Source organism: Archocentrus centrarchus, chromosome 9 (genome assembly GCF_007364275.1).
Source record: "Archocentrus centrarchus isolate MPI-CPG fArcCen1 chromosome 9, fArcCen1, whole genome shotgun sequence".
NCBI classification, from domain to species: Eukaryota; Metazoa; Chordata; class Actinopteri; order Cichliformes; family Cichlidae; genus Archocentrus; species Archocentrus centrarchus.
In genome coordinates, this window is record NC_044354.1 from 16,792,545 (window position 1) to 16,804,477 (window position 11,933).

The 11,933-nt window shown below is 37.7% G+C and overlaps 1 protein-coding gene across 1 annotated transcript in view; it reads right to left on the minus strand.

Annotated features, from left to right (window-relative positions):
• mef2cb (myocyte enhancer factor 2cb) overlaps window positions 1-1,503 on the minus strand; it is a 67,786-nt gene extending 66,283 nt beyond the window's left edge. The window contains exon 1 of the mRNA XM_030737690.1: window positions 1,334-1,503. The gene's annotated coding sequence lies outside the window, so the exon portion shown is untranslated. The remainder of the gene's footprint in view (window positions 1-1,333) is intronic.
• Window positions 1,504-11,933: the final 10,430 nt, after the last annotated feature.

Consider the following 11,933-nt stretch of genomic DNA (forward strand, 5'->3'; position numbering starts at 1 on the left):
TCACCACCCTACAGAGAAGGAAAACAGTGCGTTTCCTCAACTCTGCTGACCATCAAAGCCATGGAATTCAGGGGCAGAAAAGCAGTAAAGTAAGGACTGCACTGTTCCTATAAACTGGGTCAAAGTTTCTAATGTTCTGCTTTTTTGGCTGAATAGCAGAAGGACAGCAAGTCAGGTATCAAAAAGAGACCTAGGTGCATGTGTACTTCTCGGGTCTGTATGTATATAAAAAAAAATAAATAAATAAAAACAAACAGACAAACTTCCCCTCAATTTTACCTCGAGAATAAGTGTGTAATAAAGTTTTATTTCCACTGTCAGTGTCAACAGTTGGCATGGTAGCGGATTAAAAAAAAAAAAATCTGAAATAACATGAACTCCAAATTTAAAAACATATGAAATTCAGAAATATCAGCAAATGCAACGACCTACAGGAGAGACATACTCTCATGTCTCCTGTAGACCCCTTTGGTTGAAGAATAACCCCCCTTTCTGGTAATCAAAAGTTTTTACAGTTCGGTCCACTACGTCTTCATTAAACACCAAAATGTGCAACGTGCATTTCATCTGAAGTATGTATTTGCATCTAATGCAGCCACCTTGAGGGACTAAGTTCTTTCTAAAGCAAACAGCAGTTTAAGGCCATGCTTTTTCTCTCACTGATAATTCCAGATCTTGCAATGAGATGTTCTGAGCAATTACCCATAACGGTACAAGTAACCTAAACTGACTGTGAAGAATTAGAAACAGAAAAACAGCACAATATAAAGTTCCACTTTACTGACTCTAACCATTTGTCTTGCCTGGGAGACATAAAAATGTACACTCTTAAAACTAAACACACACACTTCCAGGAGCCTCAATCAGCTATTCCCCAAGTGCACAGCAGAGGTGATTGGCACCAGCTGGGACCTTGCTCCTCCTACTGTTTGACACTGTTTGAGATTTTATTATTTATTTATTTTTTTTTGGTGTCTTTCTACTTCGTCAAGAGCAGGAAAATCTCAATGTAAACACAAGTTAAGTAGATATTTTAGCCTTGCTCACACTGCTATAGGCACTTCTGTGTTGGGCTACATGACAAAGACAGCATTCACTAAATCCTGCGAAGCTGTAATGAAACAATTAGGCAACACGGCTTCAAAATACATTTCAGAATTGTTTAAATTGTGCAGCTCAGATATCCAAATTATGGCTTAATCTGTTAAACATGTCATGACCTGCTGTGCAGAGTGTTTGAAGTTCTGACAGAGACAGGTTTTTCACTAACAGAATGAGATTCAGACTAGAGGGTGAAAATAAAAAATGGAATAAGTGTACACTATAAACTCACCCGTGCCTTTTCTCTGCTTCTCCAGGAAGCTACACCCTGCAGCACCAGCTGAGGCCCAACTCAATCAAACAAGTAAAAAGAGTTGAAAAAGAGAGAAAAATACAAGTGATAGTAGACAAAAAGAAAACAAAAGGCTACAAATGACCTTAAATAGATGTCCTGCACGTAATAAAGCCAGACCAGCTGGCTTTGAATAGAAGCCCCAATTTGGGTCTGTCTGTTTGCCCCTGATCTCTGCCTGAACTGAAACCAGGTCCGGTTCTTCCCAACCATCTCTACCACCCCTACCCCTCTGTCCCAGCTGAATCCACCTGCCCCTATCACTCTTGGGTAAATATAGCCTTCTGAGGGATCAGTGTCACCCCCCCACCCCCCAAAATCCCCCTCTCCCTGATGCATACACATGCCCCAGACCTTTGTCAGCACTGGCATATAAGCCCTACCAAGAATGCTGCCATCTCCGTGGTGGTTAAAAAGAAGACACCCCCCCCCCCCCCCCCCCCCCCCCCCTTACATATCCAGAGTTCAAAACAGAGCTGTTACATTTGCAACTTTAACTGCACACAAACTTTCAATATCTTCCTTTAATCCATGTTGAAAAAAACATACAGCACTAAATCACAACAGTCGCCTCAAGGTGCTTCATATTGTAAGTTAAAAACTCTATAATAAGCTTATATATATATATATATATATATATATATATATATATATATATATATATATATATATATATATATATATATATATATATATATATATATATATAAATATACTACCCCTTACATAACCAATCTGTGTAATTTATGTAAATGCTAAATAAATGAGCCACTGGAGGAAATTTGTCAGCATTGATAGCATCTTGTCCAATGTCAAAATACCAGGTGCAGTGGTATACACCTATAATTTTGTAATTATAAGCTCATTTAGCTGAGTTTATCTATGACTAAAATCCACCTACCCGTCTTGTTTTTCTAAAGAAACATATTACTCAGGAAATTTTTTTCTTTTTTCATTGCCACCTGATAAAAATCATACATCTTCATCCAAAAGAAAACTTCTGAATTTCCCTAAGCCACTGGCATCTAGACTGTGAGCCATTTTTCCTTTTAAATGATACATTCAGTAGGGTGTGAGAATCAACAAGCTTAAATCATAATATCCTCTGTGACTGTTTGCACATTAGCTGAGTTTTGTGGGGGTGGCACAAGGGTAATTGTAATTTTATCACAAATTTTCCAGTCACGCTCTTATACCTGATGCCAAAATCTAATGTAGGTAATGACAGAACAATACACCTAAATTAGTGTTTTATATATCCCTCTTAAGTCAACCAATTTGCTAATGTGGAGATTGATGATACAAAGGAAAGATGAGTAGGGTATAGATTGGTATTTTCCCAGAATACATCCAAAAGAGTGGATCCACCGAGACAGGAGATAAAACAGTGGTGTTCCCTGGATGATAGGTGTTCACACTCCTGACAGTGAAATATGTTTTGTATTGATCTAGTTGTATTGTTTTCATGTTTCTGGGCACAGATAATCAACTAATCTGATTATCTGGGGAAGTTTTTCTGTCACCATGACTACCTGTACACCTATCCAATCCAATATACCTATACATTGGTACATTTGCAGTGACATCATGAACAGGAATTCGGTAATCTTTTTTGAAGGGAATCGGGTGGGGAGTGGAGAGGGTTGTAGGGAGGAGTTCATTTAATTGTGACATACCTCAATGAGGGATTCAGTGTCTTGATCAAAGATGATATGACTGTGCTGCATCCATTTATTTTCTTGTGTATTTTGGTTAAAGACTTCCCCTTAGTACACTTCTTTGTCTGTATTGAAATGGTAAGAGGGCATTTTACCTTAAACACCACAGATGACCAATGCCTGACTTTGTGATTATGAATGTGGGCAAAAATGGTGAGAAAGAACCACAAGAACCAGTAAAGATGTAGTACAGTCACAAAAACTTTACATGCATATCGTGTCCTAATAAAATAGTTTTCATTCTAGAAATAGTTTTAATATTTCTAAAAGGCATTATTTTGTGCTTTTCTTTGCATTTTTTCTTTCTTAGGTTTTGTGCTTTGCTGTATTTAAAGTCATATCCATGGCAAAGTAAAAACAAAAGTCGCTTTATAATCTATAATAAACTGTCTGAGGACATGTCAGGAGAGAGGAAGCTGCGTGTGACTGCACGAGAATGGTACCTCTCTGCACGTAGTTGATATTTTAGAAAGGATGTCATGCTAAATGTTTATACTTGCTGAGTTGGTGTCAGGAGACATGTAAAGATTCAACAGCTGATAAAGCTACCAAAAAAAAAAACAAAAAAACAATTCAGTGAAGTTAAGGACGGTCATCCTGGGTTTATATGGGTAAGATTAGCAATATATCAGTCAAAGCAATTATGCTGTGTGAACAAAATCAAACGTAACTCACAGTGACGATCTGTTGCATGTCTACACACAGTTGCACACAAATGCAGTTGTAACTTCAGTGAATGTTGCACCAACAAACCCCATTCAAGCCCTTTGCAACAACCTCACAAACTTCATGTTAGTTCTAACAGGAAACCTTAAACAGCCACAGCCTTGCAATTGTAGCAATTAGTGTTGTGCACTTGTGCACTAAATGAAAAAAAAAAAATGGCACAGGACTTCTTATTTTAACCTGTGCAGTGGCTGCAGGGTTTGTATTATTTATATATTTTTGCAATGTGTATTTAATAAGTAAGTCTGCAGGCTCCAACAATGTTTGCAGCCTTTTTTTTTTCCCATGTAGATGTCTTAGTTTGAGTTTTATTATATTTTCTGATTAATTCTCATAAGGCTATAGGAAGGTGGTTTTATAATGTTATTTATAATTGCTAATCAGTTCTATGCACAGGCTACAGATGTCTGTGAAAAAGTCTAGGAAAAAGTCATTTTACTGATTCTTTTATTGATTTTTTTTTCTTTAAATTAACAATAAAGTAACACAACCCTAATTTGCATCACTGCTGGTTTTATGATAATGTTTTTGCAGCTTTAGAGTCCTGTATGCGTTCAGGGTATATACTGTATATACTTGTATGTGCCACTGAGGGTGAAGGTGCTTCTTTTGGTATGGCTCACAACACTGTGGGCTATGCCAAGCTCTGAAACACAAAGTGTTCTGTCAGCTGAAAGGTGACAAGCATTCAGCAGGAAACGTGGCATAGCCTTGCTTCTGAAAACTGCTTTCACTGTTTTTTTTTTTTGTTTGTTTTTTTTTTATATTTTTTTCTCAGTTTTTTTTCTGTTGCTTTATCATTAAATCATCAACAGAAAATTAAAATAATTATTGTAATGAACTCACTGACAGGTTTATGTAACTCTGGGTGGATTTATGAGCGCTTGTATAACAACTCCACAGTAGTCTGGGGCAACCCTCCAGTCTCGCTTGGAGCTGATGATTATGAGAATCATGTAGGAATACGTGCAAGTGTATGTTAGTTAAAAAAAAGAAAAAGAAAAAAAAGATAATAATGCAGAGTAGAACTAATGCTTTTTGGTGTGTGTGTGTGTGTGTGTGTGTGTGTGTGTGTAATCCTGAAAGATCATTTCTTCTTTTGCCAACAGTACTGCATAGCGTGAGCTGATTTTAGTGTGTCTGCCCACCCCTCTGCTCCACACAAGGTCACTCTGTGTGTGTTCGGCTTTGGAGAATGAGGGGAGGCCATGGCACACAATCACCGCTAAGCACATACCTTTCTGCCCCGCAGCCCCACCAGGCCAGACACAAACCTATGGGTACCATAGGTTTGTTTATCAAGCGTCTAAGGGTGAGACTGCTGATTTAAGACCGCCGCTCGGGTGCCTTTTACCATAGATTTCGTCGTGAATCACTCTGCGGAAAAAAAAGAAAAAAAGATTTGAAGTGCTGACTTTTAATCTGCACTCTGAATCTGATATTTTTTTTAAAAATATTAGAGGACCTAACCTAACCAGGACTTACCAAGCTGGATCTTCAGAGGTCTGTCCTGATGAGCTCTGCTGGTTTTATAAGGGACCCCTTTGACAGGATAAGATAAGACACAACAGGAGGAGGATTTGAAGGAGTGCTGGAAAGCATAAGAGAGAAAGATTGAGAGAGACAAGGACATAGGGAGATTGAAAGAGTGCAAGAGTGAGAGAACGCTTACACACCTCAATCCAAAAACAATATTTTGACTGAAACCTTACCCTTTCCATCTGGCTCTTTTGAAAGGTGGGTTATGACTAGTGCCACGGCTAACTCTTTAGCCCACACTGTACCTTCTGTAATTCCAGTCTGACATTTTTCCAAAAGGGTAGTTGTACAAGAAATAAATGTGAGTCTTGTTACTACAGTAAGGAATTCAAAATATACATCACGCATATATTCATGATCTCCAATTTAATGACTGAAATAAATCAGGCATAAAAGTTTAAAATGTCAAATATACTTAAAACCTTATGAAAGAAATAGATGAAGATCTCTTTACGCATAATACCGTTAATCTTGTATGTAATCAAATAACATTCAGATCTGTCATGAACACATATTTTTTCCTCCTGCTCCCCTCTCTGTTCATCATCTCTTGTGCTGGAGAAAAACACAAAGCATTTTCAGGTGGCCATGGTAACAAAGCAAAGCAATTTCCCTTGCACTTACTGTTCTGTATTTACCTTAACTTCCACATAAATCTCCCCCACGTTTTTCACCCTGTTTCCATGGGGCTGAGTGTAAATTGGGAGGGAAGGCTCATTTCTTGTTACTGTAGCTAATGTATAGTTTATTCAGTCTAAATAAATGTTTTAAAATAACTAAACATATATAGTGTGGTGCTTTTTGAACTTGTGAGATGATGAGTGGCAGAAGATTCAAATTAGCCTAATGCGATGAGCAGTCCAGTTGAAACATCAGCCCCATATCTGCAATTTAGAGAAAACATCATATTCATCAGCGCAGTAAGGAAGGCGAAAAAAAAAAATGGGATGACTTCTTGATTCTTGATTAGTCAGATCTTAAACTTTCACAAGCTCATCTGACCAAACACACAATTTCATGCATTTAAAGTCTTAATTATTTACAATGGAATAGTGGAAGTACATCAGTTAAATCTCAACTCATTTTCTCCTCATAATGTTATGTGTTTTCCCCCGAGTAAATCTCTGTGGCAGATGTTTTGACTTGGGAAAAAAAAAAAAAGAAAGAAAACAGACGAGAGACACTGATGAACTATTGATGCCATTAATTTGAACCCATTCTAACTGCACCACATTCAATAATGCCTTATTAACTCAATATATGATCCAGCCTTTATTTGAAAACATGCCAAGCAATAAATAGCTTAATGGTGTATCTTTCTAAGTAAGGCTATATTTAGCATTAGTATGAAGAGTAAGTCCTTTGCCTGTAGATTCAAAGCAGTGCATAGCCTACTCCTGCTGTTTCAGTTAATGTATGTAAAATGTGTTTTTTTTTTCCCATCATCTAAATATTATTTAGGAAAATCTCTGCCTGGGCATATCTTTTTTTCTTTCCTTTTTCATGTGTTTTAAGCTGGACAGCTTGCTATATGGTTCTGGTTCCTATATAGCGTTTTACTACTCTACTTTGAGCACTCATCGGGTTGCATCAGGTTCAGTATCTTGCCCAAGGATACTTTGGCATGCAGACTGGAGCAGCCAGGGATCAAACCACCAACCTTCCGATTAGTAGGTGACCTGCTCTTCCTCCTGAGCTACAGTCACCCCAGTGAGATGCAACAGATGGACACTGCTTCTATGAGCATATGTCATGTATTTTCATATGCTCACTTTTTCTGGATGTTAGCTCTCATGGACATCACAAAATATATATATTCATTCATATATATTTTTGCACAACACTCAAGTTTATGTTATTAATCACTGTGAAAAGATAATGAATCAATCAGTAATCAGTAAGTCAAGTTTGCATTCTTTATGTTCTTAGGGTCAGGGACCACTGAACAATTGTAATCTTTGTGTGGGAAATAAGTAATTTATCTGTTTATCTGGGTATCCAGATTACCTAATTAACAGCATTGATAATCAAATTATTGAGCTCAGTCTAAGGTCATTTAAACTGTGGTATACCCAAGGTGTGTGATGCAATTTTTAGTCATGGTGTTCAACACAAACTGTTTACATTGCTTTTTGCTCTTTTTATATTATTCAAAAATGAATTAGTAATATTTCTCTTTATCATTTTCAATACTCTTAAAGTCCTGTGTACCACTTCAGAGAGTGTCAGTTTTTGTAGTAAGTCCAGCAATCAAGCCAAGGTGTCTCCATACTTTGCTACAAACCCTTAAGAGTACGGCAAATGTGACATGAGAGAGTACAGTTAAACAGCCACAGTCTGCAGTTCACAGACCAAAGTCTGATTAAGTATTGTGCTTTGGTGCCTAGGGAAAACAAAGTCTCAGGCCAGAGGTTTAGGGTGTTGCCTGCCCCTTCTGTCAACTGCATTTAACATGACAGAGCACAACTCTGACTCAAACCACATAGATAGAAAACGTCTGACTATGTCAGGGGAAAAAATGATATGTCAGTTGTTTCATTGTGGCATTGTGGCATTGACTGCCACGCATGCAACAGAGTGAAGGTCCTAACCTGGTTAAAAGAATTTTTTTTAAAAGGCTAATTTTATGAGTAAGCTTTCCTGTGTAACAACCTTGTTTTTAAAAATGAGAGCAATAAAATGATTTTGATGATGTAATGCATAGTGTATATTTTCTTTGCATATCCAAGAAAAAAAGTCCCCTTTTGTTGCGTTGCGCGATCATAACTGACATTGGCAATTTTCTGGTGTAAGATGGTTTCAGGGGTGCCATTTGATAAACATGGGTGTGTGCGTCATCAAGAAACAGGAGACATATTTCTGCATACAGATGCCTGCATAATCAAAAGCAATTTAGAGACATCAAACAGTAGGTTTGTGATATGTATCATCTACCAGACTGCACTTAAACTACAACAAGGTCTGAATGTGGCACTTTGCAAAAGAGCCAACTGATGACAATAAAAGTTTTCTGTAAGTACAATCCCCACACAACATAATATGAATTCATCGGTGTTGACCAGTCTTTTTAATAATTATATTCAAAGAATTGTAAAAACAAACACACAAAAAAACCCATGTATTTAAAATTTTAAAGCCCAACAAATGTCCCAGCAGACTGATATTAGCTATTTGCGGATCTATCTATGATGTTGCATAGTTTGTCTAGCAGTGGACTCTCTGCAACTTCCCTGTTGGCAACACGTGTTTGGAACGCCATGAACACAACAACCAGCTGATCCAGGCGGAGTCGAGCAGAGGGTAAAGAAATGAGTAATAAAAAACGGCACCAAACAAATGTTGGGGAAATATGTTTATGTTTCTTGTGTGTGAAAAAAAATTAAGTTTAATTCAACTCAGTTGTATTTATATAGCACCAAATCACAGCAACAGTTGCCTCAAAGTGCTTGAAGGAAAAAAACAAACAAAAACATGATCAATATATCAGAATGTCAGATTTTATATCAATCAAATACTGGTATTGGTCTTTAAAAAAAACTGTACCAGTCAAGCCTTTTATCATAATTATAAAAAAAATGCATTTTACATAATTTTTGGGCAATATATGTAAAGGCTTCCTTGAAAAATATTTATGAACGTCACTACATACAATCTCCTATTGAATGCACCTAATTAAGGTGGAACATCCCTTTGTCAGGCTAAGTCTTTCTTCCACTGTTGCATCTGTGTCTGGTTTATATTTGTCTTTCTGATTTATATTTCAGAGAGCAGTGTGATATTTCTTAAATTAGCATCTTCATTACAAGGTGTCTTATTTCTTCCATTAGATGCTGTCATTGGAGCAATACTGTAACCCGTCTGATGTAAATCCTTCCTGCTTTGTGGTAGCTCTGAGTAAGAAACTCCACAGGGCTTATACTCTTGCCTGCCAGCCATATCACATGCAAGTTCACACATCCTGATGAGTGAACGCAGGCAAAGGCACACAAAAACGTTTATACAACACACTTACAAGCTCATGCAGAGCACGCAAACTCAGACAATATGAGCAAAAGCTTATATAAATGTACATACTGACACTCTGCATAGGTTCAGAGAAGGAGAAAGAGACAGCGCGAGACTTGTCATCCACCTGTCAGGAATAATTTCAAAGTGTTTCTCACTGCGGCCTCTGCCACACACCCTCCATGTTGAACACTAAAGAATAATCATTTAAATGTCTCCCAATCAGCCCTTTTGCCATCGTCAATTACACCTTTCCAACCTTACATTTATATAATTTTCTAATCTAGCTGATGCGTGGGGCTGTCAAATGTGCCAGAGAAAGCAGCAAAGCACCAGCAAGGACTGACAGATGGATCCACCAGGATAGAGAGGCATGTCTCTAGATCTTCCATATGCCCTGGCACCACTGGTGGATTATGGTCACATCCGGCTGGATTTTTGTTATTATTATTGGAAGCACCAGTGATTGTTTTCTGTTTGTTAACAACGATGCATTTCATTTTTGAAATAACAGCAAAGCGGCAGGGTTTCTGGAGGAACATTAGTCAGGAAGGAACAAAAAAAACAAAAACAAAACATATTATCAGCTCCCACAACAAAATGACTTCTGTATTTAGTAGTCATTTTTAGTAGGTTAAACATGGGTTTAGCATCACCAGGTTGACCACTTTTTCTGGTCTAACACATTATTTGGGCTTGCTGTAGCTCTGATTCTCCTCAGTATTGATTTTGTGTCATTTTACAAGTCCAGAACTTAGTACCTTTGTGTAGAGCCATTAAAGGGTAAAAGCATTTTGAAAGGGCAGCTCTTGGTTGTGCTTCGTTTCTGGTAGTGCTGTTCTGAGTAGATGGACATGGAGTGCGAGTATAGCTCTGAGGTGTCACCCATTACAGTGTTTTAGGTTAAAATACCTAACTGCCCACCACTCTCCTAACATAAAAAAAAATCATCTAAAAGGACAGTGAATGGTGCTTGAATTATGAAAGTGGAAAATATACTCCATGACTAGTTACTTAACATCCAAGTTTCCTTTTTCTCACTTACACTAGTATTTGCATTTACTAACATATTTCACATACTAGTGACATATACATAGCACATGGAAAACAAATAAATGTCTTAGGATGGCATTATCAGGAAGGAGAAAATGTAATCAGTGACAGTGTCATCATCTGGCAATGACAATGTAAAAAAAAAAAAACATTTTTAAATGCTTCTCTTATGATTAAAATAGATTTGTCACAGTAATTTTCAAAAGATGGGTGAAATATGTGCACACACGCACACACACACACACACACACACACACACACACACACACACACACACACACACACACACACACACACACACACACACACACACACACACACACACACACTCTTCCTCTTATAGTTTTCCATTCCTGTCCACTTCTGACTTTATCTGAGAGTTCTTTGATGATTAGTATATGTAGTGGTGATGGCAGTGACAGAGGCAGTCGTTGTTGTGTTCCACATCAGCTGCATTGCTGCCACCTGGCTATCTTTTGGTCCTTTCCTATACAGACTCCAGGTGTCAAGGTTAGCAGTATTTACTCGGTCCTTTGAGTGCTTGTATATCCCCATTGATCTGCAGGCCTTGTTACCACATGATGCATAGCCTCAATGCTTCTGAAGTTGGTCTTTCTGAGTATTTACTCAGGCAAATGGGCAATAATACCTAGAATGCACTGAAGCTAGCATGCATGCCATTTGGCGCTGTAGGCTGTATTCTACTTTTTCAGTTTTGACCAAGGCGTTTGTTTGAATGAATGACACAGCCACTCATTTTTGATGTTTGAATGGGTCTTATCAGGCACTACATCTCCAATCCCGATTCGTCCTGCCCCATCATGTGACTTCAACCAAACAGTCGGGCCTCTGCTTTCTGTTCTGTTTACTCCAGATCGTGAATGCCCATTATGCTACTTTGTATGCACATAGATTGTTTTAGGAAAAGTACTCAAACACACAAGCAGTCACGCTTTGAACTTTAATGGGCAACATGGTCTCAGTCTTTTGATCACAGGCTCCAGTATCATTTGTAAACATGAAAAATAAATAATATTTATTTGTCCTGCTGGGGGTTACAAAAAAACAGGAATTAATGAAAAATTATATTTTATGAACATTTCAGGATTTATTTTGAGCATTCAGTCAGTTTGAGAGAGAGTGGCATTTTCAGTATACTCATCATTGGCTGAAGTACATCTGTACCAAACCACTGTGGCTGCAGCAGCAGACAACTTAAATCAAATATCTGCTTCTTGAGAACATGTTTATTTTTTAATTAGCGAACATTGCCAATATTCTTAAATCTTTTTTGTTTTTTTCCTGAACAGCATTTCCTTGTAACTTTGACGGGATCTGTGCTGGCTTCAGCTTTACAACACAGATGTGGCAATTTGAAAGACAGAGACCATCTTTTGTCACCATCTGTTTAGAGTAGTTTAATCCAGCGCTTCATATTATATTTGATATCTTCAATTTTCCTAATTTCTGCTATATTGGTGAGTAACACATTTCATATT